This window comes from Herpailurus yagouaroundi, unplaced genomic scaffold (assembly GCF_014898765.1).
Source record: "Herpailurus yagouaroundi ecotype Mexico unplaced genomic scaffold, PumYag 139, whole genome shotgun sequence".
NCBI classification, from domain to species: domain Eukaryota; kingdom Metazoa; phylum Chordata; class Mammalia; order Carnivora; family Felidae; genus Herpailurus; species Herpailurus yagouaroundi.
Window position 1 is genome coordinate 13874446 of NW_024412394.1, and position 9823 is coordinate 13884268.

Below are 9823 nucleotides of genomic sequence, written 5' to 3' on the forward strand. Positions count from 1 at the left end.
TACCCTTTAGATTCCCACATGTGCGTTCATCTTGCCTATTAAACTGTCTCAGACCGTGTGAGGCTGAGATCCCAAGTGTCTAACTTATGTCACTGGAACTATGGTGATGGAACTTTTCTATGTTGAGTCGTTATTGTACTGCGTATCGTGATTTTTTACCTTCCCCAGACTAAAAGCCCATCGAGGTAAGCATCTGTGACTGACATCATCATAAGCCACATCTTCCCTGCCTTCAATATTTGTCACCTGGAAAATGCTTAATAAATATTTGTGTAGTTACTAAGATCATAATCATGCATATTAACATTTCCTTATTGCATTGTGCTAGAAAACACCGATGATCCCAGGTGCTGTCACCGTATGCAGAAATGCTTATCTTGACCCTAAGAATCCCTGCATCTTAATATTCTAAAAAATTCTTTATTTTTTATATATATAATATATATATTATATAATATATTATTAATAATATAATATATTATATTAATATATAATATATAAATAATATAAAATAACTATATATAATATATAATATAATATATTATATTATATAAATATAACATATATATTATATGTAATATATAATATATATATTTGTCTTTCCCTTGCTGGCTGGTGCCCTGCAATCATGTCTTCTTTTAATTGACAAATTCCATTTTTTTTCAGAGCTGTTTTAGGTTCACAGCAAAATTGAGCAGAGAGTACAGAGTACTCATATATCCTCAGACTCCACATAGACACAACCTCCCTTACTATCGACATCCCCAATGAGAGGAGTACATTTGTTACAGTTGAACTTGCATCGACACTTCATTATCATCTATAATCCATTGATTCACTCTTGCTGTTGTACATTCCATGGGTTTTGACAAACGTACAACAACATGTATCTACCATTTTAGGATCGTGCAGACTAGTTATATTGCTCTGACGATCCATAGTGCTCTATTCTTCCTTTCCTCCCCATATCTCCTGACCACTACTGATCTTTTTACTGTCTCTATAGCCCTGCTTTTTCCAGAATACCGTATAGTTGGAATCATACTGTGTGTGATTTTTTATTGACTTATCTCACTTTGTAATATGCATTTACATTGTCTTCATGTCTTTTCATGGCTTGATAGCTCATTTCCTCTTAACGCTGTATAATATTCTGTTGTCTGGAGGTACCACAGTTGTTGTTGTTGTTTTTTACCCATTTACCTAATGAGGGATAACTGGGATGCTTCCAAGTTTTGGCAGTTATGAATAAGCTGCTATAAACACCCTGTGTGCAGGTTTTTATGTGGACAATAGGTGTTAACTCACTTGAGTAAATAAGGAGTGTGATTGCTGGTTCATCTAATAAGAGCTTGTTCAGTTTTGTAGGAAACCATGAACTTGTCTTCCAAAGTAGCTGTTGCAACCACAACCACTTCTGTTTCTGGGGTCTCTAGTTTTCGTCTGTACTCTTTTTTATTGTGGTAAAAACACATAACATACGATTACCCTCCTAACATTTTAAGCATACAGGATAGTATTATACACTAAATGCGCATTATTGTACAGCAAATCTCTAGAACTTTTTCATCTTGCATGACTTAAAGACTATCTCCATTGAACAGCAACTCCTCGTTTTCACCTCCCAGCAGCCCCCCTGGCCACCACGATTGTACTTTCTGCTTTTATGAGTTGACTACTTCAGAGCCTCGTATAAGTGATTGGGCAGTAGTTGTCCTTATCCGTACGACCCAGAAATCCCATGTCTGAGTATTTATCCAAAACAATTGAAAATAGGATCTCAAAAAGATGTTCGCACTCCACTGTTTATTGCAGCACTATTCACAATAGTCAAGAGTTGGGAACAATGTAAATGTCCATCAACAGATGAGTGAATAGAGAGAATGTGGTATCTGCATACAATGGGGTATTATTCAGCCTCAAAAAAGAAGGAAATTCTGTCATCTCCTGTAACATGGATGGACTTTGAGGACATTATGCTATCTCTGTACTTTTAATGTCTTGCAATCAAGGAAGCCAGACAACTAAGCTTGTTAGAATTGTCTAAAGTAAGAGTAAAAAGATACACAGATCTGATCGAAGAGGTTTTGTGATGCACACGCCCACATCAATAGGTATGAATGTAGAGACTTTTCCTGATTATTCTTATTTTATATTTTATTCTTCATGTTATACATTGTTACAAAATTATAGTCAATGTAGAGAATATAACTAGAAAACAGGAATAAGCAAAAAATGTTTGCATTTCACTTGGTGTGGAAGATATATGATGAACAGCAGTAATAGTTTATGTAAAATTTGTAAATAAAATCTATTGTTTAGAAGTCATTATGTCGAGGTTCATGACACCCACTGTTATTAGCTGACTGGCTGTCATAGCTATGTCCCTGATTGACAAGAGAGAAGTTGGGAAGTTTGAGGTTTAAATAAATTTCGGGGTGCCTGGGCGGCTCAGCTGGTTGAGCGTCCGACTTCGGCTCAGGTCAGGATCTTGTAGTTTGTGAGTTCGAGCCCCACGTCGGGCTCTGTGCTGACAGCTCAGAGCCTGAAGCCTGTTTCAGATTCTGTGTCTCCCTCTCTCTGCCCCTTCCCCATTCATGCTCTGTTTCTCTCTGCCTCTCAAAAATGAATAAACGTTAAAAAATTATTTAAAAAAAAAGGAAGAAAAAAATAGATTTTGAGAGTTGATAGATTTAAAAAATTCTGTCATTATGTGATAACACTAAAAAAATATTTATTTACTTATTGAGAGAGAGAGAGAAGAGAGAGAGAGCAGGGGAGGGGCAGAGAGAGGGGGAGAGAGAGAATCCCAAGCAGGCTCTGTGCTGTCAGTGCGGAACCCAATGCGGGGTTCAGTCTCACAAGCTGTGAGGTCATGACCTGAGCCGAAAAGTCAAGGGTCGGTGCTTAACCGACTGAGCCACCCAGGCACCCCTGTGATAGCATTTTTTCACTGAGTAGAAGTATCACCTGAGGGATTCTCCAGTGATGCCTGAATGGAAACTTCGGTTGCTACTAAAATAATCATGTCTTAAAAAAATATTTACTTCACTCCCTTTTTTTCCTCTTTGAAAGTTTCTGTGAAGGGAAGTATTTCTACACTTTGCTCCTTACAAATCTCTAGAGAGCCAATTCCACGAGAACTTCTACAAATTCCCTTCAAAACACACACCCATACAGCTCTTTTTCAAGTTAAAAAAAAAAATTGTTTTATCTGACAGGCTTCATGTTTCGTCTATTCACCACACTCGGCATATTCACACATGTGCTGGGAACTTGCACTGGAAGTCATGCGTGTGCCCAGTAACACGTCAGCCCGTTTGGACTCCATGTTCCTGGCTGCTTCACTTGGGCAGGAAGCTGTACAGAATCAAGACTGGTGGCTGGGGTGCCGGCCACCCTTGCTTCATCTTCTCTGAGTGCTTTTAGAAGCTCGTCTTTGGATTGTTGGATGGAACAGCCCTACCCCACCTCCCTGTTGGGACTTAAACTGATAACTCAGGATAGTTCATGGAATTTTATGTGGTTCAAGCAAGCAATAATAATGTTTAACAACATAAAATATGGTTGTGATGGGCATAATTGGCTTGTTGATCTAGGGTGGAAAATGCTTGTGAACTTAGCTTTTGGGACTGTTTCCTTCCTCATACTCACAAGGCAAACGCCACTATTAGGCAAATAATAGTCCTTCTCTCTCCTCCTACATACATGTGCATACACTCACACAGGTATAGGTTGGGCATAGGGCAGCCACTCGATAAACAGTAGGGCTTATTGGGGTGCCTGGCTGGCTCAGCTGACAGAGTGTGTGACTCTTGATCTCAGGGTTGAAAGTTTAAGCCACACGTTGGGTGTAGAGATTACTTAAAAATAAAATCTTAAGAAAACCAGTAAGAATTATTACCACCATCACCATTATTCTTTAACTATCATCTTAGTCATACTCATCGGGTGAAAGAAATTTTCTTTGGGTAGTTGTGATAAATTTCTCCGTGAGGTACTGTTGGATCTTTATTTCTTTTGATAAGAAATTTGTTTTGTTCTCATTATTTTAGAACATGCAGGCCCTTACTGATATTTCATAATGTATGTAGATGATTTCCTGGTTAGTTGTGTTTCATATTCTATCACATCATGTTTTAAGCAATTACCTGGAGGGCACTGGGTTCTCCTCTTGGGAGTCATGAATAGCATCTTATGTTATGACTTGGGGCATGTTGTGATGTGAAGGGTCTAACGCTCTTTCCATTTCCTACTCTCCTGATGTTTTGTTACTGCTTACACATAGTCATTTCTGGGGAATTGTTTGCTTTAGGAGAACTCTATCTCATTACCTCATGAGATGTGTGTTCGTAAGAGTCACAAGGGGTGCTTTAAGTATGCATAATGAGACCTGAATTAGAGTCCCCAGTGGGACACAGGTACAAGCATTTTAACAAGCTTGACAAGGGATTCTAATGTTCAGTTAAAGTTTTAAATCACTGAGCTAAGCCTTCATAATTATAAATTTCTTCCTCCCACTGTTCAATCATTCAGTGAGGCAAATGCCATTGGATACACAATTCCACGGACTGTTCTTTCTTTCAGGGAACATTTTAATGGCCATTGTTGGTTTTATTGTTTTTTCTCTATGGTTTTTCTATTTTCTATTTCACTCATTCTCATGTTTATTATTACTTCCTTTCTTCTGTTTATATTTGCTTGTTTCATCCTAGTTTCTTAAGATAGAAACGTAAGTCACTGATTTGAGAAACTTCTTTATCAATTATGTGTTTATGTACTTTTGATGAATTCAACCCTTTATCATTATGAAATGACCTTCATTCCTTGTAAGTTTCTTTGCCCTGAAATTTACTTTTTCTGATATTAATATAAGCACAATAGCTTTCTTTTGATTGGTTGGCATGATATATCTTTTGACCTTTAATTTTTTAACCTATTTATGTCTTTATATTTAAAGTACATTTCATGTAGGCAAAAAATAGTTAGCTTTTGCTTTATTATCCAATCAGACAATATTTGACTTTCAATTTAGGTGTTTAGACCATTTACACTGCATGTGGTTATTGACATGATTAAGTTTATATCTCTCATCTTATTATTTGTTTTCTACCTGTCCCATCTGTGATGGCTAATGTCAACTTGACTGGGCCACAGAGTACCACATATCTGGGTAAACATTATTCTGGGTGTGTCTACGAGGGTATTTCTGGATGAGATCAACCTTTGAATCTGTATATTGAGTAAAGCAGATTGCCCTCCCTAATGCAGATAGGCTCCATCCAATTAATTGAAGACTTGAATAGATCACAAAGGTTCTCCTGCAGTAGAGGAAGATGGCATGTCTTCAGGCTGGGACTTCAATCTTCTCCTGCCTTTGGACTCGGACTGAAACTTGCATCATCAGCTCCCCTGGCTCTCAGGTCTTCAGGCTCGCACTGGAACTATTTCATTCACTCTTCTGGTTCCCCAGCCTGCCTACTGGAGTTCTTGGGACTGCTTAGCCTCCAGAATCATGTGAGTGAATTTCTAAAAATAAATCTCTCTTTCCTTCTCACACACACACACACACACACAGACCCTATTGGTTTGGTTTATCTGGAGAACATTTACTAAGACACCATCTAATCTTTGTCCCTCCTTTCCTCTTCTATTTTTATGATATCTTCTTATTTCCTTTGTTGGTTTATTAGCTGCAACTCTTTGTTTTGTTATTTTGGTGGTTGCTTTAAGAATTATTATATACACCTTTAACTGGTCATAGTCTACCTTCAAGTGATAGATACTTCACATATGGTGTAAGAACCCTACAATATTATACTTATATTTCTTCATTCCTGTTCTTTGTGACATTGTCATTCACTTTACTTTTACATATGCTATACATCCTATAGTACATTTTTATTATTTTTGCTTAAGCAATTAAATGTTTAGGGGATTTAAATAGTAAGAAAAGTATCATACATTTATGCTATAATTATATTTCTGTTGTTCTTCATTCCTTTGTAGGCTCGTATTTCAATCTGGCATTTTCCTTCTACCTTAAAGATTTCCTCGAACATTTTTTTGTAGTGTGGGTCTGCTGCTGCTGAATTCTTTCAGCTTTTGTTATGTTTCAAAATGTCTTTATTTGCCTTTGCTTTTGAAATGCATTTTCTCTGGTCATAGAATTCTGGGTAAATACTATCTGTCTCCCCTTACTACTTTGAACACTCTGTTCCACTGTTTTTGCTCTTGCATTTGTTTCTAGTGAGAAATTTCCTATTATCCTATCTTTGTTCTTCTGTGTACAACGTGCCCTATTTCTCTGTCTGCTTCTAAAATTTTCTCACAATCACTGGCTTTAAGAAAATCAATTGTGATTGCTTTGATGTAGTATTTCTTCGTGTGTCTTATACTTGGAGTTTGTTGAACTTCTTGGCTCTATGACTTTAGAATTTCACTCAAATTAAAAAAAAATCAGTTGCTATGTTTTGGAACATTTTCTTGCCGAAGCAACTCCAATTACACATCTATTAGGCCATTTGAAGTTGTCCTACAGCCTATTGACTTTGAATTTTTTCAAAATTCTTTTTTTCTATATGCCTTATTTTGAGTTTCTATTGCTTTTTCTTCAAATTCACCTGTCTTTTCTGATCTAGTTTGTCTAATGCACTGTTACTCTGAACCAGAGTTTTTTGTTTGTTTTTTTAATCTCATTGTAGCTTTCATTTTTAGAAGTTTGGTTAGAGATATTTTTATATTTTATGTTTTCCATGCCTCTAGCTAACCTTCGAACATAGATATATATTTCATACATATGAACCCAGTCATACTAACTGTTTTAGTGTCCTGGTCAGCTAAATTCTAACATCTGTCTCAGATCTGGGTCAGTTTTGATTGGTTGATTTACCTCCTCATTGGAGATGGTGTTTTCCTGCTTTTTAACCTACCAATTCCATCTCTTCAACTCAGGGAGCCTGGATTCTTCCTCCCTGGGTCACACGTGGAAACTCTCAAGGCAGAAAGTAGTGCCAGGGAAGGACACATCATAAACGTGTCATTGGCTAGAGTGACGTAGGAATCTTACAGTCTCATGGGAGGTGAGAGGGAAATCCTTGAAGATGTCTGTGACATGAACCTTCCAGCCACAGAAAGGAAGGCTATTATTTCTGAAGAGGAAATAATAAAAATTGAAAAATAGTTAACTATGGGGTGCCTGGGTGGCTTAGTCGTTTAAGCGTCCAGTTCTTGATCTCCGCTCAGGTCATCATTTCATAGTTCTTGAGATTGAACCCTGCATCGGGCTCTGCATTGACAGTGCAGAAACTGCTTGGGATTCTCTCTCTCTCCCACCCTGTCTGTCCCTCCCTTGTTCTCTCTCTCTCTAAATAAATGAATATTAAAAAATGAAAAATAGGTAACTATCATAAGACTTAAACGTTGTACTACTTTATTTATCAAGTAATTTGTTATGGGGCAGGGATATCTGAAATGATTATTACATCCCTTGAAATGATTTAGATAAATTCAAGTTTTTTCACAGCTAAGATGGAAGGAATCCTTCAAAACCATGGTTCCAGAAACTGAATCCAGGCTAACATTGTGAAAATAAAATTTTGTTAGATATGTTATTTATTGTAGTTCAAGCGACTAGTTGGATTACCTCAGTTTAGTTTTTGCATAGTTGTTTTTTTTTTTTTTTATTTCTGTATGAAAGGAACATTTATTGAGTTGGATTTTTACAGTGATTGCTTTCCTTATCTAAACGGAGGAACAATTCTACATCTTTCTTGATGCCCAAGTTAATGTGTTTAATTCCAGGGATGCAGCATTAACTTGCAACCATCTGCTTGAGTGTTGGTGGTGAGTCAAAATGACAGTCAGAGGAGATTAAGGAAAAATGAACAAACAAGAATATCTTCCTTTATCAAACTCTGGAGCCCGAGGCTAAACACAGAGCTTATAAATAAAAAACTGTATTGAAGGATCAGGAAAATAGCACCATGACTAATCATCTGAAGAATTTAGAAGCAAGAGAGAAGAGATAAAAGTAAACTCAGATTCCTACTCTTTTGTTTTTTTCACGAGGGGACAAGTGAACACTGGAGAGGATCTTTCACTGCAGAGGGTCTCGGCAATGTCATCCTGGTGCCTTACCTCTGGTTCTAATTCTAACTCAGAACTCTTCTCCTTCCCCCCTTTTCACCATCCAACAAATATTTACTGAATGCCTACAGAGTATGTTTCTGTTACTATGCGTGGCCTTGAGAACACTGTCAATGATCAAGAGACATAGTCTCTGTTCTCATGAATTTTCCTGTCAGGTACAAGAGACACACATGAAAAAAGTAGTTGCCAGGTTTGCAAAGGAGAAGTTCGAGATTATTAGGGAATTTGTAACAGGGGATCACAGTTTAGCGGACCAGATGTTGGAAACTCTTGTCTTGGTGGTAGCATTGGGATGCTTTTGACTGAGACCCTGAGATGGGTAGATGCGCACTGTACATGTTCTTGTCTTGGGTGGATACTGGAGGTCCCAACAGGGGGTGCTTGATCTGATAAAGGGACCTTTGTGCTGGGTATAATGCTTTTACCAACCTCAGTACCCTTAGGAAGCATACCCTCTCACTTCCCTTAGCCTATTTATTTCAGAAATAGAGATTTGCTGCCACAAGATTTTGGAGACATTTTAAATTCCTATTAATGGTTGTTGGGTAGGTACCTGTCCCATTGTAATTAAAAATTTTTGTGTAGTAGAATACGAAAATACTGATTCAAAGGGGTATGTGCATCCCCATGTTAATAGCAGTATTATCAACAATAGCCAAAGTATGGAAAGAGCCTAAATATCCATTGACTGACGAATGGATAAAGAAGATGTGGTGTGTATGTATATATATACAGTAGGCTATTATTCACCCATAAAAAAGAATGAAATCTTACATTTTCAAAGACATGGATGGAGCTAGAAAGTATAGTGCTAAGCAAAATAAGTCAATCAGAGACAGACAAATGGCTTATGATTTCACCCATTTGTGGAATTTAAGAAATAAAACAGAGGAACATGAGGAAAGAAACACCAAGAGAGGCAAACCAGGAAACAAACTCTTAACTATAGAGGAAAAAACTAAGGGTTACCAGAAGGGAGGTGGGTGGGGGATGGGTTAAATAGGTGATAGGGATTAAAGAGGGCACTTGTGATGAGCACTGGGTGTTCTATGTAAGTGATGAATCACTAAATTCCACATGTAATATTACGTTGTATGTTAACTAACTGGAATTTAATTTTTATTACTATTTTTTAAAAAGTTTATTTCTTTATTTTTAGAGAAAGAGAGTGAGGGCGCTAGAAGGGGAGGGGCAGAGAGAGACAGAGAGAGAGAATCACAAGAAGGCTCCATGCTGTTAGCACACAGCCCAAAGTGGGGCTCGTACTCACAGACTGTGAGATCATGACCTAAGCTGAAATCGAGAGTCAGCACACTTAACCGACTGAGCCACCCCCCCCCCCCCACTAACTGCAACTTAAATAAAAACTCGGAGAAAAAAAATTGTGTAGTGACCTTGCATGTCCATTAAAATGGAAGCTCTGTGCAGGCAGGAATAAACTTTGTCTTTTTTTAGAGTTGGATCCTGAGCACCCAGCATATATCCTGGGCTCAAAGTGGAGAAACTGATATTATTTTCTGTTAAAGAGAGAATCTTACCCTTTTTGTCATATGGACACTATTATATTGCATAGATGATGTCAAAATCTTCCAAACAATTGGTGTCTTCCTTGGAATTCCGATATTTGGGCCTCTCCTTGGTCACTTAACTCTGACTTTCTGTAACCATTAGT